The sequence below is a fragment of the Plectrocnemia conspersa genome, unplaced genomic scaffold (assembly GCF_051122295.1).
Source record: "Plectrocnemia conspersa isolate PC_06_02 unplaced genomic scaffold, ASM5112229v1 ptg000005l, whole genome shotgun sequence".
Classification (NCBI taxonomy): domain Eukaryota; kingdom Metazoa; phylum Arthropoda; class Insecta; order Trichoptera; family Polycentropodidae; genus Plectrocnemia; species Plectrocnemia conspersa.
Genome location: NW_028277169.1, coordinates 31021149 through 31044355, shown reverse-complemented (window position 1 = coordinate 31044355; position 23207 = coordinate 31021149). Strand labels below are relative to the sequence as shown.

Here is a 23207-nt window from a genome sequence, read left to right as displayed (position 1 = left end):
TTTGCATAACCGCCGTACCAGACTGGAGCAGGTGGAGATTCGGCAACATTTTAATGCAACATGTGTCGTCGAAAATTCGGCGTTTGTCTATATACTAGCATTTGTAAAGGAATCAAATATCAAACTTAGTTTATTGCCTATTTAGAAATACACAAAAATAAGGCTAAAAGAAGTTTTTTTATTTCTCTGTATTATTTCGTAACCATTCAAATTTGAACAAGTGGAAAATGTAATAATAATATTTTTTGTTATTCAAGGCACCAACCTGCTGTTGGTGATATTCCATTTGAATATGCTTATATCTTAGAAACTCCGATCGTCATGTACGTTGGTGAGTCGTAAAGACATTTTAATTTATTACATGTATTTTCTACTGGTTCGTGTAGTTCCTAAAAGCACATTCAAAGCACAGCATCAAAAATGTTTATGCATAGATTTGGTTCATGGTCCATTTGGGGATGCATTTATCTAATTCGTCCGAATCTTCAATCGTCATGTACGTCCGCATAACAAATTTGGCGGTCTGATACTTTAGTCTTATCCGAGCCTTAAATCAAATTATCAAAGACAAGAATATGTATTTCGAGAGTAATAATTTGCCAATATTAAAGAACTGCAAAAGTAATTCATTTAAAATAAAAGAGATAAAATACTTATTTTTTAAGGTTTGATAGCCCTAAGAGGTGTGACTTCGCAGCTAGTAAGTCGCAGGTGGAGAATTTTATTAAATTATATTACATAAGATTATCACGGGCGAGATATTTTCTCCAAGCAATGGTAGAGAAGCTGGCGGAAAGATGATGTCGTAGTTGCGGCGCTCGTATGATGGAGTCCCTCTCAGGATGTGAGCCTTCATGACCGTATGTTGTCCGCGGCCGGCGGGCGTCTGCAAGCATCTTCGAGTATCTGCCCTTTCCTCATTAGAATCCAGGCTTAAAGCTTGCTGACCAATTACAATCATGCAGCGATCATCCAGATAATCGTTGCACTCGCTTCTTAGAACAACGACATAAGTATACGCCTTTAAAATAACATATGATCACGCTTACGTTGCTTTGTATGTATTATTAAATTGTCATTTATATTGAACACATGTGTATGTTTGATTAATAATTTTAAATAAAAAAAAAAACATTTTACGTATTCTATTTTAATTACATTGTACTACAATGATAGCATATGACGCCGCTGTTGCAATTATCGACGTAATAAACGTGAAATCCAATGGAAAAATGCGATTCACGTTCAAGTTTATTTTATTATGATTTATAAATTTAGTCAGCGTAAAAAACTCGCCGAGAAGTTCTTCTGAAAAAATATTAAAATGTTATAAACCTGCAAATAGCTATTAAAATGTAGTATTATTAGTCTAAAAATCAATATGTTATAAATATAGTAATTAGCTTTCAATACATTTTTTGGATCTGTCTATAGAAAAGCATTTATATATATAATATGTATAACATAACATTTTATTTTTTATGAAGTCGTTATTAAAACTTTTAAATAAAATTTATTTTTTCAAGGTAAAATAATAAAAAAGTACTGGTGAATAATTGTGATTATTGTTGCAGCAAACCTGAATTTATTAATATTTTTCCCAAGAGGTGCCTGGTTCTGTTAGATTCTCGAAGAACGAGCTCGCATGGTATCGAACTATACAGTACGTATAAAATTGCTCTAAATCCCCATAAATATAGCGTCAAAACAGCATTGTTGCTCTTAAAAAATAATAAATACATATCTATATTTACACTACAGTACTATTTTATAAATAACTTACTAATTCGCTCCTGTGTTTAATCAGCATATTTACGCTTGATATTACAGTCATTAAAAACACAACCGATAAGCAATACAACTGAAGTTAAAAATGAACATGAAATAATCTGACTTAGGAAGTATGTAGTTTTATTTTAATACCGTAGCACTGAAGGTCTTGATCAAGTTCGCAGTGTTGTTTACAATCTTGATGTATGAATCTAAAATCTCGAGAGTCGAAAAATTGGAGTTGTTTAAAGTAAAGCGCTTTATTTTATGACCATTAACAATATTGACTCCGTCTTCAACAATTTCCCAATCTAGTAGCGTTTCGTTTAATCCTATCAATCTCTTTTGAAAATTAATAACGTCAAATGCGAACTGCATAGTGGTTAGATCCATGCACATCCTCTTGCACATTAGAATCCATTGCTTATAGCCTTTCTTCCAAGTGTAATACTCCAACACGTTGCAAAAAATCATAAAAGCAAAATATCCATAGTACAAGAATAACATCAATCCTTTTCTGTTGTCCAATGCTCCAGTGTCTATATTCAAAGTTTCATCAATCTCCAAGAGAGCTTTATATGCCTCAACTCTTTTACTTTTCAGACCGTAAGACACTAAGCAAACCACGACGCAAATAGTTTCTATTATTTTTAACATTATATAGACTGCATCAAATATTGCATTAGAAGTTTCTATTAATTTGTGATGATTGAAAGATCTTTCTGCTTCAGTGGCCACGCATAGTAAGATTAATATCCAAGTGAGCAACTTACACGTTGGACCTCTGTATCTATACAATTTTCCGTCATATTCTAGAGTAGTAAATCCAAATAGCCAATATACTGCCTGAACGAACCAGTACCCACCCATCGCTTTTACCAACTAATTCATTCCAAAATACATTCGATGTAAAGATAATCATAGTAACATGCATCAGACTTTATTAAAAAAATGTTGTCTTTCAATTATATCTTTCGTCGATGACATTAATATGATTACATATAAACAACTTCATAATCTCGTTAATAATGTATCAATTGAACGTAGATTTGATCACCCTAATTTTTTATATTTAGTGTTAGATAAAAATACTACAAAATTATAATAGTTTTTTTATATATATAATGATTATAAATATTTAAAGGAAGAGATATTATAAAAAAAAATAACATATGTAGATAAATTTACAGGAAAATTTAAAAATAAAATCTTTTATTTGTTCAATTGTAGCTAAGATATTACATAATAAAAACGAATTATCATATTTTTTATATATTTTTTCTGCTTTGGTTAAAATTAACATATCAAATATAGGTTCAGCTGCATGATGGACTATAAATCAATTAAAAATACGCTTGAAACAGATCTATTGATACCATTGCAGTATTATAACCAAGTATGAAAATATGGTAGCTAAAACAGAAAACATCAGTTCATAATTAATATATAATGAGCCCAGAAATGGAATAGTAGCCTTTTTATTTAAGCTCATGTTAGTCAGTATTTTGAGCTTGCGTTGCATTGATTCATCTGAAAAAAATATGCCAACATCAAAATTAAGGTTCTTTATTTAAGCGTGACAAATATGCAACCCTCGAATGTTAGGATGTGAATACCTATAAATGCTTACTATTACTATAATATATACAGGTACGTCATTTGCTACGTCCACCCCCCCTGAATTTGCCAAGAAAAATGCATGTCATTTAATGAATACTAAAATACTACATAAAAGTAACAAAAAATACATATAACATTAATTATCATATAGCAATGATACAATCCTATAATTTCATTGTTTTAAACAAATCTTTATACACAAGGATTAGCACTAATATCAATTCATTGATAGAGCATATTATGTCGAATTTTAATTTAACATTGACAATACTGTAACTGGTCATATTATATTGCTTATAGAATTTCTAAATAATGTAAAAAATTATCCAACAATCGTGAACTAATTAAACATATATTTAAAATGAAGTATAGAAAATTACAAAATATAATAATCTTCCAATTTTATTAGAATATGGCAATGGCAATAGAAATGTAGATACAAAACCTTAATAAAAAGCTCCGATAATATAAACATAGGCAACGTTCCATGGTTTGATGAACATATAAATAACTTGATTACAAATATAAATATTTGTCATTACAACACGGAAAAATATCTAGAAATGCTGTAACTGTTTATCGGAGAAAAAAAAAAGTAGTATACTATAATAAAATGTTTAATAATGCTAATAATGACCAATTTAAAATATGATAAAATCGTAAAACAATTATCAATAATACTCTAGAAAATAAAAATGAGGAAGATTTAATTACAGATGAAAAAATAAGCATTATATTTTACTTAAAACAATTCTATCAGATCAAATACAAATTGACATTGATGATATAAACACCATCACAAATATGGCTCAAGTTAACAGATCTATTTATTTTCACCGAATTCAATTAGAAGAAGTCGTAAGATATACAAACAAATTAGAAAATAATCTAGTTCCTGGTACTGATGACATACATAACAGTTAAAACAATCAAATTCTATTGCTCTTATTTTAGTAAAACTATTTAATAAATGTCTAAAAAAAGGAAATATTCCTCAATTGCCTAAAAATTGCAAAAATAACTCCTTTATACAAATCTGATGATAAGAGGATCACTAAAAATTATCGCCTTATATCTGTTTTACTAGTTTTAGCAAAAAATTTAGAATTTTTAAAAAGAACATTTTTGTAAGCACATATATAATATGGATTAAGAAACAAATTCAATACAAAATATGTAGCTTTTGATTAATTTAATGCAATAAAATAAAACTTTAGCATTATTTATATACTTAAAAAAGCTTTTGACATAGTAGATATATTATTAGAGAAATTAAAACATATTGGAATAGTAGGACCAACGCTAAATTTATTAAATAATAGACAAGTAGTTGTAAAAAATGGTACACAAAGCTTACGTGAGGTGGTGAGTTTGGAATTCCACAGGGTTCTATTTTTTTTTCTATTTAATCTTCTTATATATATATGTAATTGTTCTAAGCCGCTTCCGCTTCCGGACGTGCACTTTTTAAAATGTAACATTATATGCTCAATCCTTTAGGCCGGATGGATTTGCCCGGCACCAGGCCGGCGCTGTGTAGTGGGGGTGGTGTTGTATGAGCAGCGTCGGGCTGGCGCAGGATGGATTCGTCCGGCACGTCTGAAATGGTAGGTACTAGCCCATACAACGTCATCCCCACTAGACGGCGCTGGCCCGGTGCCAGATGAATCCATCCAGCACATGTGAAACCGGCCTGACTCTGTAAATCGTATCGTTTTGTATGAACGGTGTATAAATAATACACGTAAACAAAGGAAGTATATTTAAATATAATTAATAAAAATAGAGTTGGCACGATAATTTTCGTATTCTTTTGTTGTCGACCAATGAAAAATAAGCATTCAAATATAAAACAAGATGGCTGACATCAACGTGGCAACAGTTTAAATAATTTTGTTACACGGCACGCACGTTGTTCAATTTGACTGAATATGAATAATCGGATTGCAAATTAACTAGGTACGTTATAACCATGAAAATGTAATATATACATAGCGTGTGTAAAGATAATAAGAATACATTGTTTAACTAGATAAACAAGCAAGAAACCATCTTCATAATCAAATCTTCAAATTTTGAATATCCGGCGACGGGCTCCGAGACCGAAAAGTGAGTTTTTCCTTTTACAATACATAAAAATTATCATTGATTCTTATTAAATGCATATATGCGTTAGATTTGACGAATTGTAAATAAATCAGTTACATTTTAAACGTGAAATTGTAATATATCTTTAGTATGTATAAGGATTGAAAGTTAATGTCGTAGTGGGAACCCTATATAAATCAGCTAACAGCTTATAAATTTGTAGTTTCTTGGATGTTGTCTAATAACCCTTTCGTGGCCGGTGGGAATACGGTTTCCCACTTTCGAAATAGCCCTAAAAAGATCAGTGGGAATTACGTTTCCCAATTTTATTCACTACTGCCATCTAGTATTATTATTGGGTATTACGATAAAACATTTACCTACTTCATGGATTGAACTTAAAAGTGGCAGTTGAGTTTAAAATAACACGATTTGTATTATTTCGAGTCTCGTGTGTTAGATAAGTTGAATTTGTAACAAAACTTTTAAATTTTATGGACAATAAGGATTTTGACGGTTGATTTGAGTTATAAAGACATTTTTTTACTGTATGATATTTAGATAAGGGGTGATTTGATCTGAATTTTAAATTAGCCTTTAGAATATCTCTAGAAAATTAGTTGATCGGCAAGTTTTGTACGCTGAAACGACCATCAAGCTTTTTGGCTAATAATGCTCGAGTACTAGAGAATATACCCCTAGAATCTGTAGATAAACATATGCCTCTAAAAAGTGAAACTTTCAGAAGGTGTAGACTTTGTAGAGTAAAAAAGAAGGCGAAACAAACTAAATGCATGTGTAGAGGTTGCGATGTACCACTATGTACATATTTCACCATTTTTTGATCTTTTTCATAAGAAATGATTTTATTTTTATTTTTACCTTAGTAATATTGTTCTTTTACTTAAAATAAATTAGGTAAATAAATTAAATTCTTAAAAAAAAAAAAAAAGTTTTTCTTTTTTGCGCACAATAAGTACTCTACCAAGTATCAGTGGGAAGTATAGATCCCAGTAATTTTTTTATAAGTTCCAATCGCTTTTTTTTTAATATTTTTTTTCTATATTTTTTAATAAATAATAATGACTAAAAAATGCAAAAAATTATTTAAAAAAGTGAAAAAAAATAATTTGAGCACGAAAGGGATAAACGACATTTTACAATGATTATAAATATGTAATTGTATACCTGGAATAATCGATAGCCAAAATATCTAATAGTGGGTTATTTTTAATTCCGATGTAGCAAAATATGTATCTACGTCATGGTTTTTTATCAATTTTTCTTCTCTGCAATCATTTCTCTTTTGGAACAGCCAAATTCAGGATATTCAGTTATATCAAACTTATGTATTATGTTCTTTATAAAAAGATAATACTTTTTGACAGTGACTTCAACTTTTTGTCTATATATACCAATTCTACGTTGTCGTCATATAGGTCATCGAATTGTTCTATCATTGCTTCTGAAAAATAATTAAAATCAAGAGTTAAACATTGAACATGTTATAACTACTAATATAATCCATAAATGAAATTAACGTAGATTAGCATCACTTTTTGTTTACACTAATATGAGATTTTTAATTATTAATACCATTCTAATATGTTTAATTAATTTTGGTATGTATACCTTTAATTGCCGAATCACTGCTGTTTGCCTTTTAATATTTGATCCTAGAAAGTCAATAGTATTTTGTTAGAATAACCGTGATATATTAATCATATAACCAAACACTTACTTGCGCACTCATAATTAATAGTTTTAATTGTCTATAATTCCAATGCTACATCACTTCGAATCATCTTCAATTGACACTTTGTAAGAAAAACGTCGTGATTATAACATATTTCACTGTTTATTTAATTGCAAAGAAATGGGCGCAGCTAACGCTTGCCAGATGACACATGGAACTGTCACATGTAAGCAAATTTGAAAGGGAATTCCCCGGTTTTGGGCGCGCTTAAGAACGAACTACGAAATTGATTTTATCGATTTAAATTGTAATACACTTATCAAAATATGTATAAAAATCATCTAATTAAAAAAAAATATTTTTCTAAAATACATATATGTTTATGCGGGATTTAAAATATAATATAAATATTGTATTTGTATTCGCTTCTCTATACAGAAAAAGGTGTACTTAAATTTTAGCCAACGTTGGCAATTTAAAGTTATAGTTTTTAGGGAATTTTTAAAATTTTAAAAATTTGCTTATATTTATATAATAAAATTCTATTAGCAAATATCGCTTCTCAGAAGTTAAAAATTCATGTCAAAAGCATGAACGTTCGTTACCGAGCGTTCCTACTGCGACGGCGCCGTCACGATTTTATTGCTTTTGACGGGAATTTTTGACTTCTGAGAAGGGATAATTGTTTTTTATGCTCTCCTATTGGTTAAAATTTGGTATAGATATGCTTCAATCGATATATTTATACTAGAAAAAATATAATTTAACTGGTAGGCGCTAAAATGCTACTCTAAAATGTCTATGAAACGCAATTTGACAGTTGCGAAACTTCCATTTGCTGTTCAACTCCATTTCTAACAAAATAAAAGTTCTTAAACTAATTATTGTTTTAAAACTTTCGTTTGATCAATTCTAAAATACAAAATCTAAAATACAAGCGGAAGAATAAATAAAGATAGTCATCGCATCTCACATATTACTTCACTGTTTTTACTACATTTCGATATTACACTATGTTACCGATATTATTATGGACATCTAATATACGAGGGCTGATCAAAGCATTTTCAGACCAAATTTTAGTCAATAGGAGAGCACAAAAGCAATTATCACTTCTTAGAAGTCAAAAATTCACGTCAAAAGCAATAAAATCGTGGCGGCGCTGTCGCAGTGGGAACGCTCGGTAACGAGCGTTCCCACTGCGACGGCGCCGACACGATTTTATTGCTTTTGACGTGGATTTTTGACTTCTGAGAAGGGATAATTGTGTTTTGTGCTCTTCTATTGGGCAAAATTCGGTTTAGATATGCTTTTTTTATCGATTCTCACTTAATATAAGTCGTAATATTGTTATAAAAAGTCTTAATATGAACGCTAGATAACCGAGCGTTTACAATGCGGCGGCGACGGCATGATTTTATTGCTTTTGACGTAGATTTTTGACTTCCGAGAAGAAATAATTGTGTTTTGTGCTCTTCTATTGGGCAAAATTTGGTTTAGATATGCTTTTTTTTATCGATTCTCACTTATTATAAGTCGTAATATTGTTATAAAAAGTCTTAATATGAACGCTAGATAATCGAACGTTTCCAATGCGGCGGTGACGGCACGATTTTATTGATTTTGACGTGGATTTTTAGGATAACTGCTTTTTGCGCAAAATTCGGTTTAGATATGCTTCATTCGATTCGCTCTTATAGTCATAATTTTCCACTGCTGATTTTATTGCTTTTGACGTTAATTTTTAGCATTTCATTTAATTAAATACTATGAGTGTAAAAAAAAAAGATCACTGACTAGCCAACTTTTGCCTTCCTTGAAATGACGTTTCTGAATATATAGTAGCATATTAAAAGCACGTCCTAAGATGTGACACATTTCATAAATGATATATTGTATTATTAGATATTTATATATATCTGCAATATATAGTATGAAATTTAATTTCCGTCCTTAACCATTAAAATGCTAGCGACTCACCGGTGCGTCACTTGTTGATTTTTTAAAACATATTAATTATTTAAAATAAATTACCGAATTATTTTCATTGTTTTAATTATTGTATGTACTAGCTTTATTTATCAGTAAACCAAGTATTTTATATTTATTTTTAGAAAGGGATACTGACGTGTGCTTGACTTGCTGAAAAGTCGCTAGCATTTAAAGGGTTAAACTTGCATATGTTTGCTGATTTTTTTCCTTATACTGCATAAATAAAAATCTATGCTCAATTAAGTAAAGATCTTAACATTCGATTATTTCATATTTGTCTAACATATAGAGTAATGTAGTAATAATAAATATTAGTTTATGATACGTACTGTTCACAATGATGGTCAGTTTAACGCTTATCTCATTAGTTCGCTCAGATTCTGATCTCAGTAATTCTGCTAATGATGTAATAAGAAAGGCATATAATAGGTCTTTAAATGCCCAAATGTATGAAAATGCTATCATCCAAAGGTTCTGAAAATAATTTGCATTATATTTTTAAACTATTATCAATAAAATATTATAATTGCACAAATACCGTTCTAAAATGGCTAATATAGATTTTTGTTGAAAAGATGCACATTATTAAGGAATATGACATTATAAATGACATAAGCTTCAAAATAAACTGAAATTGAATAAGGTATTTTAGTAGATTAATGGCATAGATATTTTTTTAATTGATTACTCCTCACCTGCTTGCCGAACCGAATTTTAAGATCATCCAAGCTACTGATAAGCATTTCGTATGTTTTAATCAATACAGTGACATCTTCTGATTTATCTTCATAATTCTTTTCATTTATTTCACATACCCATATGCTAGTGGAATTAAAATCCACAGTACCATTCTTGCAAATGTTCCTTAGTCTTCGATTAATGTTTTTAAATAAAATTAAACAAAAAATCATTTCGCATGTAATATGCGCTTCAAAAATAAATGTGCAGCATATATTGATAATTTTAACTCCTAAATAATTCCAAGCCATGTATGCGCAAGTTGCAAAAAAAACGCAAAAGCACATGAATATGAAATGAACTAGTATAGCACAGTTAATCAGAAGTTTCTTGAAACGCTCTGAAAAGTTCAACAACTGCATTACTTTTATATATCTTCTATAAGATTTTCTTTTCAGTTTCGAATTAGCAATATCTAATATTACAGATGAGGGTATACTAAGAGTTTCTGATATGGATATAATTATTGTAGCAATAACAAATAATAATTCAGATCCAATAGGTAATACTGAAAAGTCGCTTATATAGCTATGTATCTCTTTTAAAAATGTCACTACAACTATTATGCTCGATTGAACTATGGCCCATTTTGAGATTTTTGATTTTGATGTAGACACATTATAACCAAATATGGCATATATTATTTTAAAAGCTATAAACTTGTACTTCATTCTTATATCAACTTCAATTTGACACTTTCACTGAAAAATCGATATCATATTTAATATACATATGGTGTATGTTTAATATCGCTTTGTATGCATTAGTAATATGTTATATTATATTAATTGAAAACATATGCTCTCAAACTATTTTTATTTTATTTTATTTTTAATGTATAAGACGCCGATGTTGCAATTAATATAACATAAAATGAAAATTAGCAAAGTTATTGTTAAAATTAAATTAAAACTCTTATTTGTGTAATGTAATTTGTAATATTTTTCAGCATTGATTTAACTTACCTTTAGCAATTTTCGGGGACACATTTCTTTAGCTGTATTAATTAAACATTACTTAAATAATTCATCATCCATAAATGGCATTTTTGTATTAAATAATAAATAAGCTACACGTGAATTGACTTTAGTTGTAGTTTTATTATACTTTATTTTATTTTGTTCTCATTTGTTGTTGCTTTTCTGTGAGTTGTGAATATCGTATCAAATGCCAAGTCTAGTAATAACGACATACATATATTGTATTGTAACTGCGTGACGTCACAGTGAAATGCGAAGCAATAGGAGCACCACATACGGTCATATCTCGCAACTCCTTAACGGTTGGCTGTTCCGTTATAGCGCAAACTTAAAATATTTAAAAATACAAAATCTAATCTTAACTTGCGGTCCGAATTAAAATAGGCATTGGGCCGGATTCGGCTCGCGAGCCGTAGTTTGCCAAACCAAATTGTTTGCTTATAATTTTACTAACAAGAGATTATTTTAGATGGGAAAATATATTTTTTTAATATTTACCAGGCGAAAATAATAGCTTTTAAAAATAATAGAAATGCTTTCTTTTTTTCGGGTTTTTCAGTTGAATGAAATTTGTCTTCTTTTATAATTTTTTCCCGTTCCTGTATAATTACTACGTCAATTTACTATGTTTTTTTTATGATTTTTACCGGTGAAGTACTTAAGATTATATTTGTAAACTATTTTCATATCAGGTTTAGTTTTATTTTAATTTAAAAAAAATAATAATGTAAATATCGCATTTTTAGCTATATTTTAGAATCAACTTTCGTAATCAAAGATTACCTTAGGGCTGAAGTCAATGTTATCTGTCAGAGTAAAAAACACTTAGTTTTAGTCTGATAACAGTTTTAGTCTGATATTATTTTTTTGTATCACAAATCTAAGTTGCTAAACTTACAAAGAGTAGCTCATGACAATCTTCGTCAAATGATTTTCGAAAGCCGTATATGGATCTTAAAAGCGAGGGATTTTGTCATTGTCTTCTGAAAGGCACAAGAGATTTGTGACTATGGAACAATGTGGAAGAAACCTGTGTTGTTGGTCTACTGGCGCTTGACGACAGTGATTGTGATTGTATATCTGTGAATAATAATTACATCTCCAAGATTTAACTTAGACTGACGCTATGTCATGGGATTAGAAGGGTAATGCGCTAATAGAGAGCATACAAAATGATCTGATACATATATTTTTTATTAAACATATTTTTAATTTCATTGAAATTATATTTAATATAAATCGATCTGGAAATAATATTCGTATTCAAAAAAAGTCTTCTCAAGCTGATTCAGTTTGGTTGTAGCTATTTTATTTGTTAATTTTCAATGAATTTATTAAAAAATGTATTTAAAGCGTTGCAGAAATAATTTATATTATACAATAAATAATCACTAGGCGTATTGGAAATATAAATAAATTTATTAAACATAGTTTTGAATATCAACGTGTTACTTTAAAGTCTTATTTCATGTTTTTTTTTTGTTAAAAACACTGATGTTACAGATTCAGTGCAACTTTATTTAATATATGTATTGAGCAGTAAAGCAGCACTGACAAAACTAGTTCAAAACTAGCAAAAAAGTACGACTTTAACCAAAAATCAAATTTAGAAATATACAATATTATTACTGTGTCCATTAACACAATACATTTTATAAAAATTACCGTTAATTAAAATAATCTGAATAATCTGTATGTTAGCTTCTGACATTTAAAGTAGATTTAGGAATTTAAATTAATTTATATACAGATTATAAATATTTTTTGTGCTAATTAAAAAACAGAGGTATTGAAAAATAAGATGTGTAGATAAATTCTACAGAAATTATTAAAAACAATATATTATATAATTTTCTTATAACAATTTCAAGATATTACATAAAAAACGAATTATTAATCATTTTTATATATTTTCTGCTTTGATATTACAATATTCTTTATATATATATATTTATCTTATAAATTAACATTTTAAATATAGATATGACTTAATCGACTTAAAACAGATCTATTGATACCATTGCAGTATTATAACCAAGTATGAAAATATGGTAGCTATAATAGACAACATCAATTCATAACTTATGTAAAAATATCCCACAAATGGAATTGTCGCCTTTTGATTTAAGCACGTGTTTGCCAGTATCTTAAGTTCGCGTTGCATTGATTCATCTGAAATAATTAGGTCAACTACAAAATAAAGCCACTTTTACACGTGATAAATATGCAACTTTCGAACGTTAAGCTGCTTACTATTTGACGTTTGCGTATTTATACAATATAGAAAACCATATCTGTGACAAGTATTAAAATAACATTCCACAAATGATCAGTACCATTGGTCTAATACATAGGATCATCTTTAAGGTGTGTTTTAAAGATGCAAATACGAAAACGTTTACTGTACATAGAACTCAAAATTCGAAGTTCCATATTTTTACAAAAAATATGTTAATATACATACCTTTTACTGCGATGATCAGTTTAACGGTTAACTCACAAGTTCGTTCAGATTCTAACCTCAGTAATTCTGCTAGTGATGTTATGAGAAAAGCATAGGCTATGTCTTTAAATACCCAAACGCAAGAAAATGTTATCATCCAAGTGTTCTTAAAATAATTTTATGCATATTTTATGTAGGATAATCAATAAAATTTATTAATTTAACAAGTACCGTTTTAAAATTCCTTATATAGATTGTGGTTGAAAAAATGCACATTATAATTGAATATGCCATTATTAATGTTATAAGCCTCAAAATAAACTGAAATTTTTGTATCATATATTATTAGCATAGCTATTTTTATTTTATACTACTCACCTGCCTGCTGAATCGAATTCTTAAATTATCTAAGTTACTCACAATCATTTCATATGTTTTAGTCAACACAGCGACATTTTCTGCTTTATTTTTATAATGCTTGTCATTTTTTTCACGTAGCCATACACTGGTAGTAGAAAAGTCTACAGTATCATTATTATTGCAAACGTTCCGTAGTGTTCGATTAATGTTTTTAAATAAAATTATACAGTAAAGCATTTCACATGTGATATGAACTTCAAAAATAAATGTGCAACAAATATTGATTAATTTAAGACCTAAACCATCCCAGGCCATGTAGGCGCAAGATGAAAAAAAAATACCGAAGCACATGAACATTAAATGAACAATAATAGCATAGTTGATTAGAAGCTTCTTGTAATGCTCTGAAAAGTTCAACAACTTCATTATTTTCATATATCTTCTATATGATTTTCTTTTTAATTTTGAATTGGCAATATCTAGTATTACAGACGCAGGTATAGTTAAAGCTTCTGCGGTGAACAAAATTATTGAAGCAATAACAAACAATAACTCAGACTCAATAGGCAATTCTGAAAATTCAATTATATAGCTTTGTATCTCGTTTAAAAATGTCACTATAATTATTACGCTTGATTGAACTAAGGCACATTTTGAGATTCTAGATTTTGATAAAGATACATTAAAACCTAATATGGCATATATTATTTTGAAAGCGATCAACTTGTACTTCATTTCTATTTCTATGCCAATTTGACACTTCAAAAAATCGATTTCAAATTTAATTTAAGTGCTTTTTAATATCGTTTTGTGTGTACATATGTTTTGTTATTTTATAGGATATTAATATGAGACGTGAGTTCTCAACCTTTGTTTAATATTTTATTTAAAGGCTGTAGTTGTAGTTGTTAAATACAAAAATAAAAATATTTTTATACTAGGTATTCATAATGTCTAATTTCCTTACGCAGTTGTAACGCATTGGGCACCCGCCTGTTACGTTAAAAATAAATAAATAAAAGTGTGTACTAAAAAACTGTTTTTTCATTTTAATTTTATTTTATTATCTATAATAAAATATTTTTCAACATTTTTTTCTAGGAATTTTTAACATAGTTTAATTTTTATTATTTATTTAAAAAAACATATTTTTATTTTATTTATTATATTAAACAAATTTTCACCTTTACTTTTTATATATTATATCATATGTACATATTAAATATTTTATTTTTTATAATTTTCAATATTTTGTATTTATATTATAGAAATCTCATTTCAGTTTTTTCTACGATTTTTAAAGCTATTTTTATTTATGTTCTTTTTTAACCCTTAAATGCATGATTTTTCCAAATTCAAAAATAAATATATTTTTATACTAAAATTAAGTTGAAAGTGACGCCAAAAATAATTAAAAAATATTTAGGCTTATTTGTTAATTATATTTATAAAAAAATGCTTGTAAATATGCAATTAAAAATATACAAAAAATATTTACAAGTAGAAATTCTTAAAGAAATTTTTCTTATTATTAAAACATAAGACCACATCACATTTTTTACACATTGTTTGTGAAATTCCATTGCATTTCGGCATTTTGCATCTCTTCCTCTTGGTCAATATGGACCAGTGTCTACAACTTCATGTTTTGTTTATTTTATGCAATTATTACAAAAAACAGAAATTAAAAATAAATAAACATTGGTAGACTAACATTTTTGGAGTATATAAATTAATTTTACTTCGTTTTATATCCACTTGCACTAATTGAAATTCCCAAAAATGTGACACATCTGCACTAAGCGTTTTTTTTAAACGGCATTTCACGCATACAGAGACATCTATCGGAATAATTTAAAAACACAATGGCTCGGCGTTTGCTACACATATGTAACACTATGCAATAGAGTTTCTTTATTGAACGTAGATTGAGTTATAAGCGCTTAAATAAATTGTTGCAGATTTGCAACACAATGCATTGAAGGGTTAAGTTTATTCAATCCTTTCAATCGGTTTTAAAAATAGATAACACGAACTGTGGTTAAATCATTTTCTTGTACATGAAAAACCATTGATTATAGACTTTTTAGTAAATTTACATTTAAATATATTAATCTTATATTTGTTCTAGTTACGCCATAAAATAAATTAAAATCTTTAGTAATAAAAAAATATTTTTGCTAGCTTAAAGATTTTTCCAGCTTTGGTACCACAAACTACTACTTTATTAATATAATATATAAAATTATATTTAAATTTATTATATAGCTGTGTATTTATTAGATTAACAGAGTAGAAATAAAAATAAAATTTAGTAGCCAACCGTTTTACATAATTTATTGATAATATTGCATCACTATAACCAAGTATGAAAATATGGTAGCAAAAACAGAAAACAACAGTTCATAATTTATGTAAAAACAGCCCAACAGTGGAATAGTCGCCTTTTGATTTAAACTCATGTTTGCTAGTATTTTAAGTTTGCGTTGCAATAATTCATCTGAAAAAAATAAAGTCGTGTAAAAATAAAAAATATTTTATGCGTCTCAAATTTGCAACCCATGAATAATAATCTGAAAAACACACTATATAAATTATGGCTACTATCCTCAATATAAAGTATTTATTTTAAGATGCTTCTCTATACTTATCAATACGATAAATTATAATGTTTTGCCAGATTTCATTTTTTTTGTTCATGTTTTATTGATAAAATCTATGCTCAATGAAGCAAATAACTTACCATTTGACAATAATTTTAGCAATATTGGATATTAAAATATGATACTTACCGTTTATAGAGATGGTTAGTTTAACGCTCAACTCGCTAGTTCGCTCAGATTCTGACCTCAGTAATTCTGCTAACGATGTAATGATAAAGATATAGGATATCTCTTTATATCCCCAAATAATTAAAGATCCAATCAACCAAATGTTCTTAAAATAATTGTATTTAAATATTGCAACATATCAGTACAATATATTAATTGAATAAGTACCGTTTTAAAATCGCTAATATAGGTTTTAATTGAAAAAATGCACATTGTTAAGGAATAAGACATTATCAATGTTATTATCTTCAAAATAAACTAAAATTCAATTAGATTAGTTAGTTGTTAATTAAAATAGCTATTTTTTATTATATATTCCTCACCTGTCTGCTGAACCGAATTTTAAGATCATCCAAGTTGCTGACAAGCATCTCATATGTTTTAATTAGTGCTGCAACATTTTCACTTTTATCTTTAAATTGTGTTTTATTTTTTTTGCATTCAAATAAGTTTGTTGTTTTGAAATCTACAGCATCATTTTTGCAAATATTCCTTAGTCTTCGATTCATGTTTTTAAATAGAATTAAACAAAAAAGCATTTCGCATGTGATATGCGCTTCAAAAATAAATGTGCAGAACATATTGATAATTTTAAGCCCTAAATAATTCCAACCCATGTACGAAAAAATTGAAATAAAAGCACAAAAGCACATAAACATGAAATGAACTAGTATAGCACAGTTAATTAGAAGTTTCTTGAAATGTTCTGAACAGTTCAACAACTTCATTACTTTGACGTATCTTCTGAAAGACTTTCTTTTTAATTTCGAATTGGCAATGTCTAATATTATAGATGCGGGTATAGCACAAGTTTCTGAGATGGATAAAATCATTGAAGCAATGTTAAACAACAATTCAGATTCAATTGGCAATAGTGAAATGTCCTCTGTATAGTTATGTAGTTCGTTTAAAGTTGCTACTAAGACTATTACGCTCGATTGAACTATGGCCCATTTTGAGATTTTTGATTTTGATGCAGATACATTAAAACCCAATAGGGCATATATTATTTTAAAAGCGATCAGCTTGTATTTCATTTTTATATCTGATCCAATTTGACACTTTCCTTGAGAAACCGATCAGACATTTAATTTGCTTATGGTGTGTGTTTATTATCGCTATGTGTATACATATGTATCATTATTTCATAGTTTATTAATGAAAAACATTAGCTCTCAACCTTTCGCATGCATCATAAATTAATTGCATTGTATTATAATGACAGCAAATGACACTGTTGTTGCTATTATCGATAAAATAAATTTGCATTCTAATGGAATAGCCGATTCACGTTCAAGTTGATCTTATTGTCATTGATAAATTTAGTCAGCATTAAGAACTCGCCGGGAAGTTCTCCTTCTGAAAAAAATAATGTGTTGCTGAAAACAGATAGAAAATTTAATGTCCGATACTTTGAGATATTTGTTATTTTTATGTTCTAATTATTAAGTAATTGTCCTAAAACGTGTAACAAAAAATGGTTTTATGCCTTAGAAAAAAGTTGTAAATATAATGTTTATCAGCAGAATCTATTATGACCGAAATTCGCAGAATTCATTTATGAAAATCAACGAAATAAAATGTTGAAAAGGCTCACCCTTTGTTAAACCTTTATATAAATTCTTGTGAAGTAATTTTATATTATTATATTATTATTTTTTAGTTTATTAATTAAGAACACTAGCTCTTAAACTTTCGTATGCATCATCATTTATTTGCATTGAAGATGATTCTTATTCGAGTTGATCTTATTGTGATTAATATATTTAGTCAGCATAAGGAACTCGCCGAAAAGTTGTCTTTCTGAAAAAATAATATGTAGTTAAAAACAGCCAGAAACATTAATGTGCGACACTTTGCGAAAGTTGTGATTTTTTGTGCTTATTATCGAGTAATTGTTGTCAAAAAACGTGTAATGTGTAAAAAGTGTAAGGATAAGCCAACAACGAAAGTATTTAAGGACGCAGCACAAAAATTACACATATTTATTTTCTGCCATTTTATTTCCAATATGAAAAAAAGAGTGGAAGTAGGATGAAAGGTACTTCTTGAGAGCTAAAGTTTTACATCGTGACTGTTTTTATTCACATAAAATTGTAACTGTTTGAAGTACAGTTTTAATTATATTGTCTATAACTTCAAGTACTATATCACTTATTTCACCGTTTATTTAATTGCGCAAAACTGTGCGCGGCGTGCACTTGATAGATGACAGAAGAGTTGTCATATGTAATCAAATTTGTCAGTTATGAAAATGCCAGATTTGGCACGCTTGAGAACGAACTGCGCAATTGATTTTATCGAGTCAAATTTTAAACCTTTTATATTTTTTAATTAAGAAAAATATGTTTCATTTATAAGGGATTTTAAATACAATATATGTATAATGTAGATTTGTATTAGCTTCTTCATACCGAAAAAAGGTGTAATTTCATTTTGGTGAACGTTAACAATTGAAAGTTTTATAAAAAACATTACTAAAAACATTTTCACAATGACAGTGCTGTCATTAACAAGTAACTACTCAAAGAAAAACAGTAATTTGCAAAATTCTGGAATAATTCTGCAAGTATTTAGTTAATTTTTTGCAAAAATCCCATTTACTTTAAATATTTTTATTAAAAAACACTAATTTAAATATTTTTTAAGTTGCAGAATTAAATTTAAATATTTCATTTCAACCTAAAAAATATTTCTTATTTTACCATGGATTTCAAATGTTTTTAGTTTATTATATATTTTAAATATATTTGGTTTATTATTAATTTTAAATACTATTATTATATGTATAATAAAATAAATAATGCTGCGCAAATAAAACATTTACTTTAAAAAATGTATTATATAAATCAAAATATTTTTTTTATAAAAATAGACAAGGTCTCAAAATTATTATTATTTTTAAAGCGCATATTGTGCTTCTGTCCAATATTGGTCTAAAGCAGCAAATTAGGTGGTAGATATTTACAGTTTATTGTTTCTTTCTAATTAGTAAATATAATTAAATACTGGATTATATATTTACACATGCAACATAAAAAACTTTTTTAATTATAAAGTAACTTATGGTGTAACTAAAAAACGTTCTTATTACTGAAATTAAAATTTATGATAAAATTGTGTTATATGTCAGTCATATGTTAATTACATCTCATAGTAATATAGTTAATTTTTTTTATATTGATATAGCTATTTAAACAGAAAAGCATCATTTCAAAAAATATTGCAAACTTTTTGGTATTATTTTTTGTTTTATTAATACTTAGAAAAGTTGCAAACCTATTTAAAATCGTAATACAATATTTAGCTTTACAATTTAATATCTTGGTTTTAAATCTTACTTTAAAAAATATAAAATATTTTATTCTGGAAATATTTAGCTAAGTTGTAAACCTATTTTCAAATGGGTTGAAAATATAAAGTAGTTTTTATAGATTGAACCATTTTGACCAATATTTACAAAATCTTAAATATTCATCTATGTAGCGGGCAAATTTACGCAGTATCGCAGTAACAGTAAGAATCTAAAACCAACCGCATATCTCTCGGAGGCGCACGTGCGATCTCTTCTCATTTAAATTGTAAACCGCACAGCTACACAATGGTTTTTAAATCTGATTTAAACTATTTCATTTTAAAAAATCAGAACGAAGCAAAAATAATATTTAAAAGCAAAAAAGTTAAGGGTTCAGTAACCGCACACTCGCTAGCTTCGGTACCTCACGACAGTGAGGTACCGAAGTTTAGTATAGTTACGTCATTAATTAGCTCCAAATCTAAAGTAATAAAAATATATTTTGTTTTTTAAACTAGCTTTATTATTTTTTCAACTTGATACTACAAGTTACTACTTTATTAATGTACATAATTACATTTTAAATTTAATTTATAATTATGCATGTATTGAATTAACAGAGTATAAATATAAATAAAATTTGGTAGTAAGTCGTTTTAATGATAATGTTGCACCACTATAACCAAGTATGAAAATAAGGTGGCTAAAACAGAAAACAGCAGTTCATAACTGATGTAAAAACAGCCCAACAGTGGAATAGTCGCTTTTTGATTCAAGCTCATGTTAGCCAGTATTTTGAGTTTCCGTTGCATTGATTTATCTGAAAAAATATAGTTATGTCAAAATGTGCTTCCTTTACGCGTGATAAATATAAAACCCTCAAATAATAATCTATAAAGGATTTGTATTTGTAAAATATATATGTAACCATATTTTAGACGCATCTTAAAGTGAAGCACATTTTATAAATTATGCCTATTAGTTGATTTTTGCACATATCTCCAATTTATAGTATTTATTTTAAAATGCTTTTCTATACATACCGGACATTTTCTTTAGGGACAATTGCTCATGCGAAAATTGCTCTCAGGACAATTGCACTCACGGACAATTGCTCTCGAGTTTTTTTAATTTGCTGCATATTCGTCAGCAGTATAAATTTCAATTGTCCCTAGAGCAATTGTCACCGAACCATTTTAACACATAGAGTAATGTTAGCAATAATTTATATTCATATATAGGTACGTACTGTTTACAGTGATGGTCAATTTAACGCTTAACTCGCTAGTTCGCACAGATTCTGACAACAGTAATTCTGCTAACGATGTAATGAGAAAGGCATAGAATATCTCTTTACATCCCCAAATATTGGTAGATGCTATTAACCAAATGTTCTTGAAATCATTTTATTCAATTAATATTTCAACTGATTTCAGTAATATATATTAATTTAATATGTACCGTTCTAAATTCGCTAATATATGTTTTTGTTGAAAAAATGCACATCGTTAGGGAATAACACATTATCAATGTTATTATCTTCAAAATATACTAAAACTCAATAAGTTTGTTGGTTATTAATTGAAATAGCGTTTTTTTATTATATATTTCTCACCTGCCTGCTGAACCGAATTTTAAGAACATCCAAGCTGCTGACAAGCATATCATATATTTTAATTAGTACAGCAACATCTTCACTTTTATCTTTAAATTGTGTTTTATTTTTTTTACATTCAAATAAGCTTGTGGTTTTAAAGTCCACAGCATCATTTTTGCAAATGTTCTTTAGTCTTCGATTCAAGTTTTTTAATAGAATTAAACAAAAAAGCATTTCGCATGTGATATGTGCTTCAAAAATAAATGTGCACAGCATATTGATAATTTTTACCCATGAATAATTAAAAGCCATGTAGACAAAAGTTAAATAAAAAGCTCCAAAGAACATGAACATGAAATGAACTAGTATAGCACAGTTAATTAGAAGTTTCTTGAAATGCTCTGAAAAGTTCAACAACTTCATAACTTTGACGTATTTTCTATAAGATTTTCTTTTTAATTTCGAATTGGCGATGTCTAATATTATAGACGCGGGAATAGTGCAAGTTTCTGAGATGGCCAAAATCATTGAAGACATATTTAACAACAATTCAGATTCTACTGGCAATAGTGAAATTCCGTATATATAGCCACTTAGTTCGTTTAAAAGTGCTAATAAAGCTATTACGATCGATTGAACTATGGCCCATTTTGAGATTTTTGATTTTGATACAGATACATTAAAACCCAATATGGTATATATTATTTTAAAAGCGATCAGCTTGTATTTCATTTTCACATCTGCTGCAATTTGACACTTCCTTTGAAAATCGATTACAAATTTAATTTGCTTATGGTGTGTGATTTTTATCGCTTTGTAAATACATATGTATCATAATTTTATAGTTTATTAATGAAAAACATTGGCTCTCAACCTTTCGTTTGCATCATAATTTAATTGTATTGCTACAATGACAGCATGTGACACCGTTGTTGCGACATCGACATGTTAAATCTAATGGAAATGGATAATTCACGTTCACGTAAGTGATTAATATATTTAATCAGCATAAAGAAGTGTTCCTTCTGAAAAATATTATGTAGGTTAAATCAGCATGAAAATTCAATGTGCGACACTTATGATTTTTATGTGCTAATTATTGAGTAATTGTTGTCCAATAACATGTAATCGGTAAAAAGCGTTAAGATAAGCAAACAACGAAAGAATATAAGGACGCAACACCAAAATTAATACATATTAATTTTTCGCCTTTATATTTCCCATATGAAAGTCGGATGAAAGGTACTAAATCAAGGCTTAATTTTTCCATCGTGACTGTTCTGCCACAACCAAGCTGGCGGTATCTACATTTGTCAGAATAAAATTAATTTAACTTAAGAGCAATGCATACCAGTAAAAATTTAAATATACAGTGACTCTGTCAACCTATCCAGGATAGTATATAATAAATCTGTATAAGACGAAAACGTCCAAAATCTCGATTCAGAAAAAAGTTTTTAAAGTTTAAATGTGTGAGTTTTGATTGCCAAGATTTTGGTTTTTAGCATATTTCACTGTAAATAAGAAAGATTTAATTTATTAAAATATGTTTCATTAAAGTTAAATATATAAGTTAAGCATGTGACAAAAAAAATATTAGATAAATGAGAGCTACGATTAACTGTTTAATATCCAGCTCTTTTAATTTCTAGCGATATTGGTTTGATTTTATTACAGATGATGTCTTTTAGTTGTTATTTAGTTGTAAACTCAGTTTTCAACAAATTTAATCTTATTTAATCCAAACTTATCGACTTAATTGAATAAACATATAAATTAATTCGGCATATTAATATT

General features: G+C 28.0%; 1 long non-coding RNA gene across 1 annotated transcript in view; it reads left to right on the top strand.

Annotated features, from left to right (window-relative positions):
* The first annotated feature begins 5265 nt into the window (after window positions 1-5265).
* The window catches only part of LOC148235420 (uncharacterized), a 74136-nt gene continuing 56194 nt past the window's right edge, over window positions 5266-23207 (top strand). Inside the window, exons 1-2 of the long non-coding RNA XR_015809506.1 lie at window positions 5266-5349; window positions 5423-5499. This is a non-coding gene — a long non-coding RNA (uncharacterized LOC148235420). The remainder of the gene's footprint in view (window positions 5350-5422; window positions 5500-23207) is intronic.